The sequence below is a fragment of the Catharus ustulatus genome, chromosome 1 (genome assembly GCF_009819885.2).
Source record: "Catharus ustulatus isolate bCatUst1 chromosome 1, bCatUst1.pri.v2, whole genome shotgun sequence".
Taxonomy (NCBI): Eukaryota; Metazoa; Chordata; class Aves; order Passeriformes; family Turdidae; genus Catharus; species Catharus ustulatus.
This window is the reverse complement of record NC_046221.1, coordinates 41,695,502-41,718,531: the sequence shown is the minus strand read 5'-3', so window position 1 is coordinate 41,718,531 and position 23,030 is coordinate 41,695,502. Positions and strand designations below refer to the sequence as shown.

The following is a 23,030-nucleotide window of genomic DNA, read 5'->3' as shown; positions in this document are numbered from 1 at the left end:
TGATCAGGGAGCAACTCAGGAAAGGGCATAAAAATTGCAAGAACCAAATGATTACTGTGGACTGTTTCTACATTTTAAAAAATTAATTAATCTATACTCTTAAGGTTACTTAAAAGGAAGAAAGAAAAAGGAGAACAGAATTTTCACTGTCTATAGAAGTGTATTACTGGATTGCAGTTTGCTGAATTTTACAAAAACAGAGTACAGTAATCTCACTTTTATAAGCCGCAGCATTTTGACTAAAATTTTGCTCCCAAACCAGAAATGCGGCTTACACTCAGAAGTGGCCAATATATGAAAAAAGTTCAGAAATTTCCCCACCCGGAAGTGCGAGCCAGGGTGCCGAGCTGAGCACCTGCCAGTAAAACCCGGGATTTCACGACTGTTACAAATTGGTTACTCTGTTGCACAGCAGGTGAAAGCAGGCTCCCGCCGGCCTGCAGCCCAGGGGAAGGCGGGGCGGGGCTCTGTGCTGCCAGCCTGCGGCCTCTGGGGGATGCGAGGGTTCTGTGCCTCCCTCCTGCTGCCGCCGGGGGTGCAAGTGGGCTCCGTGCCGCCCTCCCCCTCCCGCCGCGGGTGCAAACGGGCTCAGTGCCTCCCTCCCACCAGCACCGCGGGGCAGCGCCAGGCCAGGGTGAGCGATCCCGTGATTCCATTACTAATTCGTTACTTTGTTGCATGCGGGTCCTCCCTGCAAATGAAAATGCGGCTTATATTCCTATGTGGCTTATAGATGGACAAAGACCTAAACGTTGCCAACACCCAGACGTGCGGCTTATAATCAGGTGCGGCTTGTAATCGTGAAATTACAGTATTTTCATATTAATGAGTAAACTCATCTGCTGATATCTGATGTTTTCTGGAGAATGAAAGATAGTTTTCCAAATGGGGTTAACATGAGTGTTAACTAAGCAGCACATTCAGAGGCAGAGTTCCTGCTGAATGCTTAACAAGGAAAATCATAACCCTTCACTGAGAACAGCACTCCTATTTCTTGCTTTTCCTATCAGAGCTCTTGGGAATAATAAAGTTTTATCTTGTATAAAGAGCCTCTTAGGAGGTATTGCTGATAACTATCTCATCTTCTCTCCTGGACATAAGAGAGGAAAGATATTGGGGGAAAGGCATTGGGCTGTGCAGACAAACCCCAGCTGCTGAGAAACACTTGAGGTTCACCTTATATCAAAACAGAGGCTTGCTGTTGATCTCTGGCCAACACAAAACTTGACAAACCACTTAAAGACCCTATGAAAACTCTTGAATCCTACTTTATCCAGTGAGAAGTAAAGTATCTCAGGTATACTTCCTAGAAACATTTAAGAAATCATGATCCTTACCATAGAGCGCCAATGAAAAGAAATTTACATATCCAAAATCGTAATTTGTCAAAAGTCAGACAAAATCTACCACATGCTGACAGATTAGTACTCTAACACACTTCTGAAACTTTTTCAACCTGAGAACTAGCAAACTGCAAAATAAACTGCCATTTAATGTGTTCCAAGGACATTGTTGTGATTGCCTTCAACAAGTGGTTCTTCCTGTACCATTTATGCCTTAGTTTGTCAAATGTTTGTTAAAGGCAGAAACTGAAGCAGAGCTGGATGTAGCTGTGACACTCTGGAAAACCCTTTTCTGTAAGAGGATCAAGTTAGGAGACTGTGGAAATTAAAGAGCTGTAATGTGAAACCTAATGTATAGTAACTGTCAAGTGAGGTAATGTAGAAACTGGAAAGCCTTGTTTTAGAGTTAATGCCTTAATCCCAATATACCATTTACACTGTGAGGAAAAAATGTCAGAAACTGAAAATCCATGAAACAAGGTTATGGAACAAAGACAATAAAATAAACATTGTCAGTGACAATGTGTTGAAATTGATTTGTTTTCATTGCTGCAACAGGTACTTACTTTATGATTTGCCAAAATCTCACAGCATCCTTTTATATTCAAGTTATTTTGAGGCTTGTTCTAGACACTAAATATTAATTATGAGTATCTATGACAACCACTGACACTAAAAATGGAGTATTTATCCCATCCAATGCCTGAGCTCCGAGGTATTAACCTCTCCAAGTTTTGGATAGCCAGAAAATAAGACTGTGACGCTAAAGGATGTGGTTATGTGGTGAATAGTGAAAAAATTTCCTTTTAACTAAACACAAAGAGTAGAAGAGTTTCCTGATTATTAATGATAAGCTTGTGCTTGGGGCCTAGCTAAATCAAAGCCAAGTGCTCTCAACCACAGAAACAACAAAAAATAGGATTGCATGATAATCACATGTGTTTTGATTATATGCATCCTACAGGCTCCCACAGAACCTCCCAGTCCTTAACACAGGCTAATCTGCTCATCTGCTGTCCCATGGAAAACCATGCCAGACCCAAACCCACCAACTTTCACAGTTTTGACATTAAAAAATGATGAGGATGTGAGAGAACATAGCCTAAGGGCCACCATCTTGCCAGGGCCCTGCCTGTATCTCTCAAAGCAGCAGAGAACACCTACAAGCTCAATCACATGTGTACCTACATGGAACACATGTGGAACACCAGGCCTCGACACCCCTGTCCCATGACCCCAGACCAGGATTTTCCTACATGTCCCATCAGATCCTTTCACCATTTCTCAGGAGAATACAGAGAGACTTGGATGCCTTCCCCTTGGAGACAGCTTTGGAGGGGAAAAGGAGTAGAGGAATGGAAAAACTCGCTCTTGGATTTTCTACTTGTGCACATAGGTCTTAGAGGACTTTCTGTACATTCTGAAAAGCACTGAACCAAGAGACACAACACCATGGACAAGAAATGGGGACCCATGTCAGACAGACAGCATCAAGACTCAGTGAAGGAACGCAATAAAGACCACTGGCATCAGCTGTGTTGGCCCTTAAGTTTTCTGTTTAATGTTCAGAGGGCGGTGTTGATATATACCAGACACAGAGACAAGAATATTACAGTAATTTCACGATTATAAGCCGCACCATTTTGACTAAAATTTTGGTCTGAACCTGAAGTGCGGCTTATAATCAGGTGCGGCTTATATATGAACAAAGAACAAAAAGTTGCTGTTTTAGTTTGGAGGACAGATGTCTGCTGAGAAAGGCAGGAACTTCTCTTTGAAATGGAGAATGTAAACCCCCTCTCTCCAAATGATTATAATTTGGAAATCAAGGGGCTTTCAGGCAAAGATATGGGAATTAGGAATAACAGTTCATTTCTAGGGAAATCAAAATAGAAATACAGCACTACAAAGAAACAAACTCCAAACCCTGACAAAGTCAGAATACAACCTGGCACCCGGTCAGACAGGGTGTTGGTAGCAGTCCCATTAAATGGTGGCTGCATCCTCCTGCAGTGACAGATGTGATTCAGTTGGAGCAGTGCTCCTGTACAAGGTGCAGTTTCCCTCTGGAGGTCCAGTGGTGATGTGGAGAAATCCGGTTTTCCACTGGAGTCCAGTGGAGAAAGGGGCTCCCTTAGTGTCCCAAAGCCTCTGTTTTTATCTTGGTAAGAAATGTTGGGCTCTTCCCCCTGGTTGGAGCAACTTTCAATGGGATGCAGTAATTTTATCAGTCACCCAGTGGGACTCAATGGGCCATTAGCAGACAATGACTCCCTGAAGGAAGGATGGGGTGTGAAACGATAAAGAACAATGCTCTGCCTGGTTTCAATGGATGGCCCATTAGCAGAGTATCTGCCATTGAGATAAGGATCATTGTCCCCACCCTCAAGAGATGGTGATAGAACAGATACCTTTTATCACACTCTGTATTGTAACATGCGGCTTATAATCAGGTGCGGCTTATATATGGACAAAAACCAAAAAGTTGCTGAAACCCAGAAGTGCGGCTTATACTCAGTGCGGCTTATAATCGTGAAATTACTGTATTTAGCCTCAAGGACCACATCTGTGCTGCTAAAATAGTAAAGTCCCATCATAGTTGGTGCCTAGTCCCATGTTTCCCACAGGATGCTTGAATTCCGTGCCCAGGTTTTGAGGGGCAAGAGAGTTTAGCAGTATGCCCACACATTGTGCCACACCCCTTTGCTTCAGGGATATCAAAGAATCTTTGGCATAACTAAGTATAGAGACTTGGGTGCATAAAAGTCCTAAAAATCAAAGGGAGAGGCAGCCACAGTGTCACCCATGGTGGAAGACTGAAATAGAGGCAAGAACAGTACTCATCTTCATTATGAGTATTAGCAGCAGAAAAGTTCTGCACTGCCCTGGTTATTCCTTCCTCCATAGCAAGGAAGTCTCCTGGCATGAGTGCTTGCAATGCAGGTGTCCCCATACCCATAAAAACATGTCAGTACTGATGCTTTCACCATTTCAAAACTGCAAGGAGTCAGGAAGTGTTGCTGCCAGTGACAGTGGTGCCTGCTGCCACTGTAACTACATTGCCCTTCAGAACAACTCCTCCCCTAAGAGATGGTAGGAATTACAAATTAAAGTGTTAATTTGTTAAATTGCAATAGCACTGTCAAATTAGCCTGGCTGAAAGTTAAAAATAAATCCATTCATTACTACACAGCCAAAAGAAATATAACTACAGAGCCAAAACAAGCATCGCACCCTTTGATAGTAAAATTCTGCTTGCAGAGCAGTATTACAAGTCCAAGGGAAAAAAAACAGGGAAACAGGTAGGCAGCTCAGAATATTTGGTTCATACAAATGCAACAAGTCCGACAAGGACGTTGCCTCTGAAGAGACTTCAGAGAACAAGCATATGCATCTGCTGAACACCCCTGAGGTTCACCAAAGAAGTGACTTGAACCCTTGCTTCTCTGACTGCTGCTCTGGTAGTATCAAAGACTGATCACTTGTGACAAAACCAACAAGTACCAAGTAGTGAATTGCCTCCTAACAGATAAAGAAAAAAATACACTGTCACAATTTTTTTTTCCTCTGGATGGAGGCCAAGCTGCATCTGTTCCAAGCACCAGGGCCAAAATATCATCTACAATTAAAGCATTGCTGACAATGTTGTTGAGGCTACATGAGACAGAGCAGATTACAGGTCATCCTGAAGCTTGGAGGTATATTGGCACTGTGATGGTAGTGGTAATAAAAATGTGTTTGTGTTCAGTAAAGTAAGCAAATGTGACTCAAAGCACACAGGCAACAGACAGGATGAATAAGAATTCACTTTTCTAAACATAACCACAATTTGAAGCACCAAGGCATGGTGGCCTACAGGGCCTCACTGCTGGACAGCTGTTGTGGAACGCTAATAGAACATAATTGAAATTAATGAGAGAAGAAAGCAATACTCACAGGCCTGTCACAACAACTGTTTTGCAAAAGCAGAAGTTCTTTTCTATCACTGATATATATTCGAGAAGACATTAGATAGAGTGAATTGTGACATTTGATAAAATACCACAGTATAGGGGTCATTAAAAAGGAGGATAGGTAAATTTATCCTCCACAGGTAAACTGTGGAGCCCTGCCATATTTTCACAACTGGAAATACAGAGCTGTGGAGGTGAAAAAAAAACAAAACCAAGTACAGAGAGCAGAGAGCATAGTCTTCACCATCTGGGAACTTTCACCCCTTGCCTGGGAAGGATCTCTAAGCCCATGTTAAAAGATCAATGAACTGCAAAAGATGTCTCAGTCTGCCTGGGAATCTGAAGAATGAGTGGAATCTGGTTTTGCTTTGATTTCAATTTACCCAGCCCACATTACAATTCTGCAACATTCTGTCAACCCAAAAATATCTGTTCTATTGCCAGTGTTCTATCACTACTGAAAGGGAAACAGCGATATTTTGATCATGATAGGTAAATGGCAAAGGCACATGAAATAAAGTGGGGGTGCAATGGCAGTGGGCAGTGGGAGAGAAGAATAGCTAGGGGAAGACTCATTCCCTAAATAACTCAGTAAGCCAATACTTTAATACTCATTTCAAAGCGTGATCATGCTGCTAATGAAGCAATAAATCCTCCCTTGCATTGGTGCTGGAGGGAGGGGGGTCAGAAGGTGGAGAGAGCTCCCTTTCCTTTCTCATTATAAGCAGCAATGTAAAGTGCTTTAATAAAGCTCAGCAATGTCCTAGAAGGAATAATCAGCTAATGCTTCTCCTCACGAAGCCTTGCTGCAAAATGGCACATCTCCTTGGCTCGTCTGGCTTCCCTCTTGGGGCTCCTACACTAGAGCCAGCACCAAGCCTGGCCTGCCCTCCCCATCCTTCCCGCCAGCCTTCATCCACTTTGGGGCTTCAACAGTTGACTCCCAGACCTGGACTAGCCAATTTAAGCATAAGCATCACTGATTAATGCCTAATCCCCCTCCCCCAGCACGTACACTCTAAAATGTCTTTATTTTAAATTGCAAAGGAGAGAAACATTTTCTTTCCCAAAAACTGAAACTGGCAACGAAAAATGAGCAAAGCCTATCTCTAATTAACGCTAATCTGTCTGCCTTGTGCATGCACCAGTGAGGGAGCCACAGTGCGCTACAGATCAGAAGATAAAAACACACTGAGGAGTTCAACTGCTTTAGAAGCACAACATCTGTTAGCCATGTTGTTCTGCAGCTATCCAACAAGCAGAGCACTCTTCACAACACTTAATAGCTTATGCATTATGGATGCTGCTGTGGGTACAGAGGTACTTGGGCTCAGGCTTTCATTCTGCGCAAGTCTCAAATTTTAAAAATTACGGGCACATCTGGGGAGTGTCTCTCCCCTCTCCTTCCTCACGTGGGAAGGGAGAGTTAAGGGCCAAATTCTGCTATCAATTACACTAATATGGCTCCACTCAAAATCAGTTTGGTGTAACACAGAACAATATCTGACTGACTCCATCCTTAATTCACTCAGTATGTGGAATTAGAATAAAATTGAAAAAATCTCTTTAGAAGAGAGCATTTTAAGTCAGCTATTGTTGTAATATCCATGATTGATTTAGCCACTACATTATTATTACAAATTAATAAAGGAAGGGCATACATTAATGGAGTTTATAGGTTTTTCAATTACAGTTTTCCTATTATTCTTCCTATTATTTAATTCACAAGCTTCTTCATATAGTTTATCTATAACTCTAATGCATTATAGTGCTTCAGAATTTATGAAGTATGCACAAAACATATAAATCCTATTAACTCGCCCATCATACTTAAAATTGATTCAATTAAAATGTTGTGTGTTTCCACAGCACATAAAGGGGAGGGAAAATAAAACTGAGACCAAGGGGTTAATAAATCCTTGAGTATTTGTATTTTCTTAACCTTCTCTGCCACCGTGGAGACAAGACAGCACAAATATGCTACATTCTGCTCCTTAAACCCTATAGGCTAGCATGTAATGTAAAGAGTATAGGAGACCTGAGAGCAATTTTAAATGACTTTTGTATTAATTTTAAGGACAAAGGGACCATTCTATCCTTCTAATATGACTCTAATATTCACATGACATGAGCCATAGTATTTCACTCAGGGATTCTTTCATAAAGCTAATGGTTTCTGGAAGAGTTGGGTTTTTTTTCAAGTATCCAACATTCATTTAGGGATTTCCATCTATTTGTTCAATTTTGTAACATAGCCTTGCTGATAAAAATATACATCGTGGCAGGTTTTCACATCATATATGTATGCCCATGTTAGGTATCTAGCTTAGGAATGATTCAACAGATCAAAGTGAAGGACTGGAGTTCCCTGCCTAGTCAATGAAAGGAGGCAGCCAGTCAGCTTCAGCACACTGAGTCAGAGATGGCTGAAAGAGCTAAAAGCAGACTGAGAGAAATAAATACCTACACTGACTTCTGTTCTGAATTGCTTGAGATCCTCCTCCTACTGATAGCTGTTCCTTCCAACTATTGTCTTTGGCAATACACTTTGTTTGCCAGACTGAATAGGCAGCTACTTTCTCTATAGCCATCCATGCAATTCTGTAATAACTAAACTATGCGGAATTTACAAAGTGACAATGTGACAGATTTTCCAGAATTCAGATAATTGAGAGAGGTCTTTCTCTCTTCCTTTTTTTGCTGTTATCTTTATTTTAGTCCCAACTCAACACAGAGTTTAGGCAACAGAATCCTAAGTGCCATTGAATTGAATTTGTGCTACAAAGTCATTTAAGTGCTTTTGTAAATCACACCCTTGAACTCTGGATAGGACTGCAGCATTATTCTTGCCACAGAATGTGAGTGTAACATCAATGCGTTAATTCGTACTTCTAAAGCACTTTGAAGATGCACATACTACTGCATTGCACCCTGCAGACTTTCACTGATGCTAACATGGTACAACTCTGTTTTCTCCCCCCTCCAGCCTGAGAATAACAAGAAAGACCAAAAAATATGTTTTTCCCCATACATTTGAGAAGACAAATTTTGATGTCCCAGCATGAATTATTCTGCACCACACAAAAATGCTAATTAAGCCTTTATTCTATAACCTGACAGATGTTTCTGATGCACTGTTCATCCATTTCACACTGTACAAAAGCTAAAGTTTTAAACTTTTTGTATTATGACGCAATTAGCATTATTCATGAAGACAGCCATCAAAAGTGTGCTTGAAGTGCTGTCCCATTCCTCAGAGAGAATTTTGAAAGACATGGCTGGAGATTACCCTCCCTGTGCACTAGATAGAAATGATGCGTACACACACATATGCAAAGAGTCCACAGGTCCCCATTCCTTCTCCCCACACATCCTCTTTCACACTTGTCTTTTCTACTAGGACCATCTTCTGTTGCACATGAATTCCAGTCTTGGTAGCTTACACTCACTGCTCATACCCACCCCACACAACCTTGTGCTGTGCATACAGAGAAGCAGTTCAAGCGAAAGAAATGGCTGCTTTTGTGACTGCAGCATCACAGAGAACAAAAGTTGAATCAAAAATCTTGGTAGCTGACCACCTTATTCCTCTACGGTATAGAAGTTTGTCTCAGCGCCCTTCTGTCCCAGCAGTGGCCAATGCCCCCTGTCAGGAGCAGCCTGCTCCGCAGCTCCCATGCATTCCCTGATGGAGCACAGCTTTTGGCCAGTGTCCATGCTCCACCTTTCCAGGACGGGCAGGCAAACAAAGACTCATTTTTGCACAGATCACTCTGCTGTCCTATGGGTGTAGCATGTACACCCCAGGGAATGGCCCATCCCGTCTCAGCTTTGTGCCTTCCCTGTCCCCAGACAGCATCCCAATAACCAGGGCTGGGACTGCTCCCACTGTCCCCAAGCTGCCCAGCTCCTGACAAGGCAGTGGGATGGGCCCTGGCTGCCATGTCCTGCCCTAACACCCCAAGAAGTCCTGACTACTCCTGGATCCCAGCCCTCATTTTGCCCCAATGCTTCTCCCAAGCAAACCACCACAGGTTCCCACTGTCAACTTCCCTGCATTGTCACAGCAAATTCATCTTCACCCCTGGTCCTTTTGTCCTATTTTCTATACATCTAGACAATATCCTTCTGTTTTGCTTTGTTGGTTTTTTGTTGTTTTTTATTCCTCTTACCTCTCACTATTCCCTTTTCTCCTCCGTTCCCCTAAAAGAGCACATTAATACTCCAGCCTCCTCAGTCTCCTGTCCTTGTCACCAAATCAACATCTGAGAAAACACTTGTCCTTTTCTCTTTCTTTTTCTTTTCTCTTCAGTTACTCTGAGTAACTGTCAGGAAAGGAAAAGAAAGATTTCTTTAAAAATACAGATTCAGCAACTACACTCTCTTAGTTGGAAGGAAGCTTGTCCCTGGGGTAGTGATTATACATATAAAGACAATAATAAGATTGCGGGCTGCAAAGCTGTGTAGCAAAGGTAGAAATCTTAAAGTCTGTCTTTACAATTCTCCAGAGATTTAATCTATAACAAAAATAAAAATCTTATTTTACACGTGTAGGTGCTGTGGAAACAATGCATTTCATGTTCATCGCGAATTACACTATAACACATCTCAAGAAGTGCAACAGTAAGAGAATAAGCAGAAATAAATAGGTATAAAAAATGTTTATGAAAGGGATGCACAGAAATGAACATCCCTAATAAAGAAACATCCCATTTTTTTATATTTGCAATTTTTAAAATTTGTGTTTATTAATAATATATACCAGAGCTATTATCTGTTACTGTAAAGCTGAAGATGTAAGCTTTGTGACCTGTGACTTAACAAAGCAAAGCTAAATAGTTACTTGATCATTGCTGTATGTATGTAATATAATACATCAGTAAATAGGCAGGACAAAGATTTCTAAATGCAGAATTTAATTGAGTCCAATTAGGTTATGTCAAATTTCTTGCTGTACAGAAAAAACAGAGTTAGGTAAGGGAAACCTGAAAACGTGACACAGATAATTTAGCTATAAATTCATCAAGAATCATGATGGAGTATTAAACTGAGGTTGAGAACAAAAAAACCTGAAGATATGAGGATTTCCTATGAGGATCTTCCAATCCTAAACCTGATACCCCTTCCTTCTGCCAGGCTGAATCCAAACACCAAATTTATGTATAGGATCTCTGTTCATGTGAATAAATACACACATCATGATTTAGGAATGGTACTCCCCAGTTTTGTGCTCCCACTGGGAGTCTCCAAACCATTTGCTGCTTACTCCCTCCCCTCTCCCTCAACAGGATAGATAGGAGACCTGGAGGCACAAGAGTTGAAGATCACAGGTTGAGATAAGAACAATTTACTGGAAACACCAGTGAGATAAGAAAACAAACAGTTGCAGAAAGAATACTAATGATAGAGGGTAGAAGAAAGAGGCAAAATATCCAACTGCTCCCTCGGCCATGCTTTAGTGAGCCGGAAGAGGGGCCTTCCCCCATCCCCAGCAGGGACATGAGGTGATACAGAATAATTTCCAGGTCCTAGCCATGCCCCCTTCTGGCTGCTGGAGTCCCTCAGTCAAGGATCTGTCTGAATCCTCCAGGCAAAAGCCAGAGTACAGTTGAGTTAAAACCCTTGAATGGATTGGAACATGTTAAGCCACCCACACATAGAATAGAAGTACAAGTAGAAGTTTGAGTATAAGTTTAGATGTAGGTTTGAGTTTTAGCATAAATAAATAAGTAATAAGAAAGTTAGTAAGTAAGTCACTAATACTAAGTGAGTTTCGGTGAGAGATGCAGTGTTTTAGTAAGTAAAAGGTTTCAGATATCAGAGCAGAAGAACAAGTTCTAGTGAAGGTTGAAAACATACTATTGTTTTTAGAACAGACTCCAGAAGCCCAATTCGAGACAGTACTTAGTCAAAATAGAGCTTTAGTGAGAATATTGCTTACATTTCTTAGATAGAAGAAGATAGATCATATACATAGTTTATACATATCCTAGCATGATAAGAAATTAGGATTTTCATAGGTTCAGAGAAGGTAGTTTGAATTTGTGTGTTAGTTTGTTAGAAAAACCCTATAAAAGATTATGTATTGGAGAGAGCTATTGCTATAGCCTTTGCTTTTGCCTATTGCCTTTGCTTTTTGCCATGGCTTTGCCATGCCTGTCAGTGTGTCCAGCACCCGAAAAGAAGATAGGAGCTCCAGCAGCAACACCAGCCCTCTCCGGGACCCCCAAGGACGGCTCCTGCTTTTGTCCGGGACTTTATGCCAAACTTAGCATGGACTTTGATGTCTATGACTGTTCCTTAGAAGACTGATGTGCTTTTACAATAAATAACCTTTTAACAACTACTAGCTGCTTTAATCATTTAGAGATAACCTGGCTCAGAGGTGCGACAAAAGCACCGAGGGGGTTTAACCCCACACTGGCTACTGCAAAAAAAATCAACCCTGTCCTGGCTGGAACCAGGACAACACTTCAAAGAGGCAGTCCAAAACAATCCATACCCCCCTAATACATCTAGAGCAAGCAACTGGGCAACACTATGAAGAGGGATGCAACACTAACACTGTCCTTCCTGTGAACTCATGAGAACAGTGAGAACCACAGAGAGGTTTCCCTGCTGAGCTGGAGGGATGGCAGGGGAAACAGGAAGGGCACCTGTCCTCTCTCACACAAACACAACTACTGTGTGGATCAGGATTTGTAACACTAGCAAATAAGAAAATCAGGAATGAATTTTCAGTTACAGCAGCCTTGAAGCTAAGGAAGTATTTTTGGATACAGAGCACTGAGGTTTGAATGAACCCAGACTGGGACAGAAGTGACTTCATTTTTCCTACTGAAAAAAAAAATTAAACTGTTCCTGATCATTTTGTATTTGTATGGAAAATAGCTCCCTTTCTTCCTTCAGTTAGTTAAAAAGATAATAGCCATTTCTGCCTCTTGGTGACTAGATATAGGGAAGAATTTTCCCAGAGAGGATATATAATGGATAAACAGTGGATGCCTCATCCCTGGAAACATTTAAGGTCAGGTTGGGCAGGACTCTGAGCAATATGATATAGTTGAAGATGTCCCTGGTTATCATAGCTGATTTGGATGAGCTGACCTAGAAAGATCCCTTCCAACCCAATGTATTCTCTGATTATGTGAAAGATTCGGTTGTAGCAGCCTGTGTCGGGGGAAGTCAGCAAACCTACAGAGTGGTAACCAACAAGAGGTTTAGGAGCACATGGCTTAGGTGTAAAGTAAAAGCCAAGGAGCTGCCTCTTACCTGAATAAATGTGAGCCATATCCATCCCCAATCCTGTCCACCCAAGCAGAGGAGCTACAGCATGTACTTCCACATCACCAGCTTCCCATCAAAGGACCTGCAGCAGCAGGCATGGGACCTCCACAGTCAGGGGGCTTTCTTTCCCTGAAAGCTTTCCACAGTCTCATGTTTGAGATAGACAAAATCAGCCCTGGCCACTTACACTTGAGAGAGCAGCAGCACAGGGAGTCTCAGGGACAAAATACTAAGTAACTTCAGACCCTTCAAGCTATGGCAGAGACTGTTGGAGCACCCCTTATTTCACTAATTGTGAGATATATGATACACAGTGGGATTAATCTAATCTATAGCTTGATATCCACCATATTGACCTAGTCATTCTCAATCACCTTATTAGTCTATGGCTCTTTTTAGTCCAGATATCTCTAGGATGCAGTCAATTTCAACTGGTTTGGATATCTTACTTAAGAGGTGAAAATCACATCTTCTCTCTTGGCAGAAAAATGGGTCTAGATGACCTGGAAGCAGCAGATATCTGCTGCATGCACACTGATGTACCATCAGAGGCTGGATCTGGTTTCTTTTATGTCACTGTGTCCTGTGGAGCAAGCCCTAAAGATCACAATGACTCCATCAGTCCTTAAAATCTATTAATCTTCTAATTAAAGCTAATTAAAATGAAATGCATTTTTACTTTTTTTTTAGACAACTTTCTCTTTCATCATTAAAACACTGACATTTTTTAAATGAGCTCCCCTAACAACAAGAGAACATTAATATACTTGATTAGTATTCTTTTCTAATAGTTAAGACCTTGGCTTTCCAATTACACATTTTTATACCATTAGAAAACAAAGTGAGAAGCTACATGTAACAGCAGACCCTGGTTAGCACAAAGAACCCACTGTAAACAGAAAACAACCAATTAAGTGGTTCTTCCGGGCATCAGAGGCAAGGGAAATTTTTTCACTGTAGTTTGTGAATTGTGTTCAAAGTGCACACAATAATTTTGTATTAAATTTGGGATAAAATTGAGTGATATAGAAGTGTGAGAACAACAGCAAGAAAGTAAGGCGATGCATGAGTAGGACATATTTCCTCTCAAGCTTCCATCTTTCTCTCTATAGCTTTTATGAAAAGCTTACAGTAGCAGAAGACAACAGGAGACGTGTCATTTAAACAGGGGTAGGCCATTAATATATTGTTTAGAGTAATTGAAATGCATTGCACAGGATTAGTTGCCTGCCAATCATCCCAATTAAGCAGGCGTGTCATTGATCAGCATAGCAATTAAGAGGATTCTAGGGTATCAGCAATTTATTCTTAGCAGTCTCAATACTAATTGCTTTCAAGCACAGAACCAGGTTCAACATTTGTTAAAAGAGAAACGAGAGAGTTATTGGAAAATTTCTTGTTCTTTTCCCATGAACGACCTATGGATTAAACTAGATTAGGAGAATTCACAATACTGCAGAGTTCGAACATAGCAACAAATTATTCCATCATTATCTACTGCTAGCAACAGGAAATGACAAGATCAAATGGAGCAATACTTGGTGTTTATTTTAATCTGGATTTTGCAATGTCCCTGTAAGTCAAGAAACAATTCAAACTCCAAAGGCAGCATACAGTAAGGCAAATGCTCTGTGACAGCAGAGCAGACAGACACTGCTTTCCTGCAGGTTCTTTGAGAACGAAGAACTGCAGCCCTGCAAACCACCAAACTTTTGGCATCAATTTAAGTCTAGTCTAGTCACTGGTGTGACTGCCCACACTAACACTCTCGAGTTGGTGTCTTTTGCTCAACCAACTAACACCTAGGTCTATCCTCTGAGCAAATTGATTAGTTTGACATCAGTCTGTGTTTTACAAGTGTGTTGGGGTGTCTGATGGTGTCTGCTGTGTCAGCTGTGCTCAGGAGACTCTGTGCAAGCAGGTGAGACTGAAAGAACAAGGCATTGTACTCCAGGTAGATTAGAGGCTCTCAAGAGCCAAGTTGCCACAAGCATGAGTAGGATAGAAAAAAAATGGATAATTACACAGGCAGAGTGAGGCACTGCTGAGCCACAGGAACAGCAAGGAGTCAGGCTTGGTCATAACCTGAGCCTTGGCACAAATCACAAACCAATAAACCTCATTTAAATTCCAGTGAGAAACCTTGTGAATGCTGCAGAACACTGTTCTATGTTTTCAGGCTTTTTTTTCTTTTTCAGTTCATATAATTTTTATTCATGTGCATCAGTGAGGAAATAAATAACAGATATCTAAATTGGAATATTTACTTTTTTGCTTTTCTTATTGTTTTCTTTCAACACCAAAACTACTGTGATGTGAACTGAGTGAATAAATTAACATACCTCTAAAAGCACACTGATTATACTTGAATGCTTATGAACAGCAGCATCTATGAATATTATTTTGATGTATCAAAATCTTAGGACAGGAGTTTATCTTTCTAAAACTCAAATATTTGGTAGTATAAAAATAAATATCCGATTTTAAAATAATTATTATGCAGAAAGCATAATGTTTGCTGTTAATCATAGGATACAATGATTACATCTATATAAATGTGCTATTTTACAAGCTACTCTTTACCTAAAGTGCATTTTACTTTAAGCTAATCATTTCTCTTACCAGGATCTGCAGTTCCTAATGGGAGATGACAACAGCAATGCAGACCAACACACCGGACACAGTGAGAGGAGGAGGAGACTTCTTCTCAATCTTTGGAAAATCATGGAATCATTAAGTTTGGAACAGATTTCTGAGATTATGTAGTCCAACCTTTGACTGATCCACCACCATGGCACACAACTAGACCAAGTGCTACATCCAGTGGTTTCTTGAACACCTCCAGGGGTGGCAAATGTCCACCCCTCCCTGAGCACATCTTGCCATCATTTAACAACTCGTTCCATGAAGAAATTCCTTCTGATAGCTACCTGAATCTCCCCTGGCACAAGTTGAGGCTATGTCCTCTCATCCTGAAAATTCCAGTTCTCTGTCCAGTTCATTTCAAAATTTCCAAAGCCTTATGCAGAAAGTAAAGACTACATTTCAGCCTGGAGAAGAGAATGCTCTAAGGGAGACCTTAGAGCATCTTCCATTACCTACAGGAGGTCTACAAGAGATCTGGAGAGGGACTATTTACAAGGATATGTAGCAGTAAGACGATTGGTGATGTCTTTAAACTGAGCATAAATTTAGATTAGAAAGCAATTGTTCACTATGGGGGTGAGACAATGAAAGAGAATGCCTAGAAATGCCTTGAAACCATGCCTAGAAATGCCTTGAAACCATGCCTAGGAAAGTTGTGGATGCTCCATCCTTGGAAGCATTCAAAGTCAGGTTTGACGGAGTTTTGAGAAACCTGGTTTAGCTGAAGATGTCCCTGCTCACAGGAAAGAAGTTGGAACTTCCAACCCAGATCATTCTATGGTTCTATGGTTGTTCTGGTACAAACACCCCACAACCCATATTCTAGCTTCACACTCATAACATGATATAGACATCTTTTCATTTCCTACCTGAATTTAACCTCCTCAGACTCTGGACTAGGGCATGGCTAATATCCTCATTTTAGAGATGTGAGACCCAGAATGACTCACTCAGCTGAGACCACACAAATAGCCTAGACAGATATCCAAACCAAATGTAATTTGGAATTTCAGTGATCCAAGAGTCTATTGCCCTAGCACCTGAACATGCAAAGCAGAAGTGTCTTTTAAAGAGCATCTCCTCTTTTCTTATGAGCGTGGGACTTGCCACTCACAATTCTTCTTCAGGCCTTGTTTTGCAGTTTTGAACAAAGAGTGATGTCTCTCTCCTAGTATTACGTCCTGTAAAATTATTGTTGGCATCATTTTAAAAGGCTTTGATATCCTGGCCTGACAGATGCGGTTCCTATTTATCCATTAAATGCTATTTGGCATATTGGACCCTTGCACCAAGAGACAAGAAGGACACCCTATTCACATGCTCCTAGCCTAAAGAGTAATAACTGCAATTAAATTGTACGTTGCCTTTTGCAGAGGTCAGTGAGGCTGCTATGGGTAATGGGACAGAGAGAGCAAAACTAGCAATTAAAATAACCTCAGTCTCTCCTAAGAAAAGATGCAAAAGCATGCAGTAGATAGACACACTATGCATGCAAACATCTGTTGTAAATGCATATTTGGCAACTCAGCAGATAAACAAGAGGGTCAGTGAGTTAAGAAAAATTCTATCTTTGCTCTGTCATTTCAGGAGGGTGAAGTCTGCATCAGCCTGCATTTTAAGCAAATCAGACCCCTTCTACTCGCAACAGTGGAACTCTTGATTTGCACAGCTTCACGACTACACATTTGCTTAGAAAAAGGGAGTGCAGCTCTTGACCCCAACCAGCTTTTTCCTATTAATTTCACTATTCTTACTCTATGTGTAATGGAGCCATTTGAAATTCTTCCATCTTGTTTGCAACTTGAATCATGTCTCTATTTTTAGCGGACTTGGAGCTACACTATGACTTTACCAAATGGAAAATGTAATCATGCCTGGGTTATGTATAAAAAAGTGTGTGTTTGCCCTGAGCCAAATGAACTTCATCATCAGGATTTTGGATGGAGTCAGAATCTGGGGACAGTAAGAACCCTAGGAACTAGCCCTGCCAGCAACTTTGCTTTCCTAACTTGCATTAGCTGGAGTTTTGTGACAGCTCTCCAGAGAAAGGCAGCACAGCAAGAAGACAGTGTCTCAAGAATGCAAGAAAGCAAATTACTCAATTTGTCCATATAGTGGAATGGGATTTGGTCTATTCAATGGGAAAGGACACAGTAATCCTGGGGAAAAAATCCCCAAAACATTTCTTTAGGAAGAGCATGTATGCAACAGGCTTATAACTGACTCTCAGTTCAACTAGCACTGGCAGAGATTCAAGGGTGTGAAACACTCCTCCCAAACTCAACGGGGATTGATTTATGCCACTGGGCAGCCTTTTCACATAATGAGTCTCCCTCCCTCGGGCCACATTTAGTACTTCTGTCCTGCTCCAGAGGCAAATCACATCTAGCTTCCAGGCTCTGCATTTAACAGGAACAAGAACTGCAAAGCTGACAGAGAAACTGAAGAAACATATGGCAGCTTTGTGCATATGGAAAGGAGAGGTGTGACTGGGAGCATACTGCATGTTGTTGCAATTGGAGCTCCTCAGAAGACTTATATACATGCAGTAGAGAACAGGAGCCCTAAGCTGTTTGTTCATGCACTGGTTTCAGAGATTCTTAAACTAACACCTACTAGATGTGTTATTCAAAGCATTCCAGATGAAAAAAACATTCTTTTTCAAATACTTAAAACATCTAAATATATAGTGTGCCTTTGCTGATGACAATAGAGAGGCATAATGTAAAAAAAACCTGCATGCATCTAACCTGGTTTTCCTCTTAGAGCAGTTTTATACTGGTGTAATGTCATTGATCCCAGGGAAATTGCTACAGATTCACTGGAAGAGAATCCTGAGAGAGCAGAACCATCCGGTGATTGTCACTGCATTAAGACTGGTACATGATATTTTTAAATGCTGTAATAAATGCCCACAGAAGCCACAAAATCTTTTGCAAAAGGAATTCTGAATCCTCCACATGTGGGACAATTGTTCCTCAGTAGAGTGGTCTTCCCTCAGCAGAGGAACTGTCAGCATACAATTACAGATCTCTGAAAATCATTAAATCTTCATGTTTACTGGAAATACATTAGTGAGAAAACACCATTCTATTTCTCCAAACGTCTTTTGAACATAATAGTTTTTTTTTTTTCTGAAAATGAAATTCCCAAATCTGCTAAGAAATTACCACAAAATGTCACAGTTCTGTAATTAATAATTCAAGTCTTTTCCCTACCCCAACCCATAAAGAAATCAAAAATACAATTGAAATGTTGTTTGCCTGGCAATATGTATTCTACTTCACAGCAGCAGTTGTCAGAAAAGTACTTTTCGTGTTAAGAAAGACACTTTGGGCTTGGTTTATAAACAAATTTTTGCTGGTACAAATTATATAAATCAAGCTAACTACATGATTTACATCAATTGCATTATATCAAATTAACTGCTAAAATTGAGCAAAACCAGTCTGTTCTCCTAAAAAATTACGAAATGAAGAAAAGCAATTCACATCAGGCAATTTGTAGGCATTTCCTAGTTGTTTGCAAAGTTATGCTCCCACTTTTAGAAAAGCTGCAAAAATATTTGGCATAACATCACTTCACCATACGGTAACTTTGTTCTGTATCAATTATAATCTTGCCTTAGCACTTTGCTCTTCAGCAATTCTGATGCTCTGCAATTTAATTTTGTCTCTGCTTCCACGTGGGGGAATAAAGAACAGAAGGAGCGGGTTGAGCCATGGACCCTGCCATTTTCCCACTTTCTAAATAAAAACCAGTGCCAACAAGCACAGCTGTGGCAATGAAAAGGCAGAATAAATTGTACAGGTAAAGGATGATATCAAATCCTAGGAACTAGGGATCCATCAAAAACATGAGTGTCAAAACAACTTTCTGTAGAAAAGCAGATCCACTTAAAAACAAAGTTATTCATGTCTTCCAGTGCTACATGGATTTAGATGAGTATCTGATGCTATGATTTTGGCCGTCCATCTCCGAACACTAGTCCAGTCACAGACAGACACATTGTAGAAAACTGCCTGCAACTGAAAACCTCTTTCTCTTTGGAGACTGCATCAATTCAGTTCTAAAGTTCCCAGCATAATTTTGTTGGATCTCACAAAGAACTCATCACTAGGCAACCACTTTTTGGTGGGCTCCAACTTATTGCTTAAGACAAGTTTCTTTCTGATATATCCATCGTCTACCACTCCTTCCCTAGGGGTGTTGAAATCTGCCAACATTTCTTAAGACAGAGGCAAACAGTTTTATTTCTACTTGACCCTGTGGCAAAGTGGTATTGCTTTCCTTGACTGCCTCTAAATGTCTCAGCATCCATTTGCTTTGTATTGAAACCGAATTGGTAATTGCCCGGAGTCTTCTCTATTGAAATGGATTGAAATTCTAATCCACAACTGTACCAGACATTTTTTAGAGTATTTGAGTCGCATTTTAAAGGCATGTACAGTCTTTCATACTCATGCTATGTACAACAGCAGCAACAAAAATGGTGTGGGAAAAGAGCAAGTCCTTAAAAAGTTTGCAGGCAGTGGAGAGCTCTGGAGCCCTGAGTCCCCCAGTGCCCCCCAGCCCTGGGCCTAGAGCATGGGCCAGCTCTTCAAGGGAAGGTGTGCAGGCCAGAGGGGTGCAGAGATCACTCAGCCCCTTAGATCCTATAGGCTGCAGCCTGTGTGTATGGGTGAAGCCACTGCTTCCTTTCTTAGGAAGTCTTCTCTGCTTCAGAGTCCAGACATTGCAAACGGGATCGGGAAAAGGGATGTGTGCACACCATGTAAAGTGAAATGTGGGATGTTTCAAAGAGACTTTCTCCCCAGTCTCCTTCTTTCCTCCTCTCTTTTCCTGTTTGTCATTTTACTCTTAGCCACTTCTCCCCACTTTCTGACAATCTCTTACCATCAGAAAAATATGTTTAAGAAACATATTTAATCTCTCCAGTCCTAATGTCAGATTTGCTGAATCTGTCTTCTAAGGAATCCCATGCACTGTTGCTTCTTTTAAGACTGCTTACATTGCACAGAAGGAATAAGACAATGGGAAATATTCTTTTATCATATATTATTAACCTGTGGCAACTCAGGTCCTTGAATTAGGAAGTTCCCTAAAAGAGCTATGCCCCTATTTCACCCACTCAATAAAAAAAAAAAAAAATTAAACTTTGTAGAACAGATTCTTACGAAAAAAGCTTTTCCTGCATGAAGAAATTTTCTCCATATAGAAAGGTTATACCAGGCAGGAATCTTGATGAATCTTGCCTTATGCTGGACGGGCTGTATTCCTGTTCTGAAAAGAGTATGCTTTTGGCCATTCAACATTTACCTTACTACAAGTATGATATAAACCCCACAGAGAAAATCACTACCACTGGAATGCACCCAGAAAAAACAGAAATCCCACACCAACTGAGTGGAAAGTTAATGCTAAAGTATTCATCTTGCAGACTTTGGAGTTGTCTATGAAAATTATTTAAAACAGTTATCAGAAGGTGTCTTTGTGAAAAATGATATATAATACTACATCAGTGCCAGCAAAGAGGTACTGCTGCCAGTTTTACACTACTCCCAATAAATCTTGTCCACACTTTGTGTGAAGTATTTCTCATTTGCACAACAGTACCACACGGAAGTTCTAATCAATGATGGGGACTCCATGGTGCCAGCCATTAAATGGATACAGGCAAAAAATTACTTCTTTCCTGCAGAAGGTGGTGAAGGGATCCAAAGCAGAAGATTGACCTAAAGGAGATGGAAGTGTAAACTCAATTGCCATTCTTTCATTCACTTTACTATGTTTGAAATGCTTAAGTTCCTACAGTTCAGAAATCATCTGATACACCTTTTCTGTTTCACACAACTCATTTGGAGTTTGATACACCTAATCATGCTCATGTGATACTCCTAATTGTGGAATAATTAGTTAAACTCTGGGTCTAGGAAAGTCTGAAAGCTATTCAAAGCAACATCACTTAAATCAAGAGCTATTCAGTACACAAGTCACATGGACAGCCGTAATTCTAAACATTTTGCAACTTTATCAAAACATTTGGAAACCAGGAACCATATCAAATTAAGAGGACAGATTGTTTTACAGTGCAAACTCCTGGATAGAAGGAATGAGTAAAAACAAATTAGTTGTGATTGTAAAGCAATCATGGTATTATATTATTAGCCTATGGGGATAGCATTTATGGTTACCCCTACACCACAGGAAATAGTTCCAGTGCCAGAATACTTAAAATCAGTATTCAGATGTGCTCTGGTCAACTCATCAGTAAGTCTCAATCAAGCAAGCTCATTTGAATTAGGCAAGACTGAGCTGCCCACATATAACGTATTTATACAAAAGACTGATAAATATTGAACTAGAAAAATAAAGGTCAGTATTAGGGAAGTTTTCAAACTAGTTAACAGAGTGATCTTCCCTTCTTTTTCAGCTTCTTTGAACAGTAGCTCAATGAAGATTTCATTTTTTTAAGAAAACAGTGTTGGTAACCACAGATCAGAATTGGGTCCTAAATGGATAAAAACAAGTAGCATAACTAGTAGTTGGGAAGCAGGACTGACTGAAGCAATTAAGAAATAAATCCCTATAACTTGGAGCTCTAAGTCAACACAGAAGACCGTGTGTCTAAACCACCAAAACTGCAAGTTTTTGTTAGAGAAGTCAGAAACCTCTTATGCACAGTGACAACTCTAAATGCCCCTGCTTGCCTAACAAAAGAGATGACCTCAGGCAAGGTAAGAATCTTGCCACGAAAAATCCCAGTATCCATCAGAATTTATGTGTAGGACCCAGAGATGCAAGCACACAGAGTGGATCACTTCTACCCCAGAAGGGCTAATATGAAAAGCATCACCAGCTTTTGATTAGGAGCAATTGAAGCTGGTTTATTATTTTAGTCAGAAAAAAGCTGGAAAAATCCTATCTTGCTGTGTGTTTTATCTTCCATTGTGGAAAACTAAAACAGCAGTAGCAAATAAACCTTGTACCAATTCAATTTGGAAATCACAAGTTCAGCAAAAATGCAGAGACACAACAAATTATTGAAGTTACCAGGTTTGAAAAGACCTTTATAGGAAGACAAGGTGAACTAGAGGTGTAAATAAGTTTTTTTAAATTGAATGAGTTTTCTAAGAAAGCTTTAAAACAGACAAATTACAAGGTGAAGATATAACAGAGATTCAGAATATCATTTAACCACGGGAATTCGAACCAGGAAACAAGGTTGCTCACCTCTGGAACAAATACTCCAGCTTCCAGGAAATCTGCTGGAGTGCAAGGAACTGATAACTGTTGCAGCAGCAGGTGGACCAGGGCCCCATGGAAACTTTTCCCACAGCTGTGCTTAAGACAATGTCAGAAGGCATTGAAGGCCTGTTCCATAAATCAATAGGGATGCAAAGGCACATGAGGAGCAGGACATACGCACAAGCTTCCCAAAACAGGCCAAGCGCCCCAGGCAGGAAGGAGAAATGTGTAACTAACACAGGCTGTGCATTATCTCTACAGTAAGGATGCTGGGACAATGAGGATGACCAAGGCCATGGCCATGTCCTCCTCATCCACAAACCTGACACAAGTAAAACATGCCAACACCACAGACCCATCACTTCTTCCTTTCCTTCCCATCTAGAAATTGTCCCAAAACACATGATATTTTGGTGGTAATACCAGTGAAAGTGACAGAGGTTATGAGCCTTTTGGCTCAAAGTCAAATTATTGAAGAACTTCACAGACTCTCAGAGTTCCTTCCATGACTGCCCTAATTTGTGTCTTCGCTGCAAACAGGGAGTCAACAAAG

General features: G+C 40.6%; 1 protein-coding gene across 8 annotated transcripts in view; it reads right to left on the bottom strand.

Moving 5' to 3' along the window:
- Window positions 1–23,030, bottom strand: part of RBMS3 (RNA binding motif single stranded interacting protein 3) — a 721,470-nt gene that overhangs the window by 635,719 nt on the left and 62,721 nt on the right. The window lies entirely within an intron of this gene.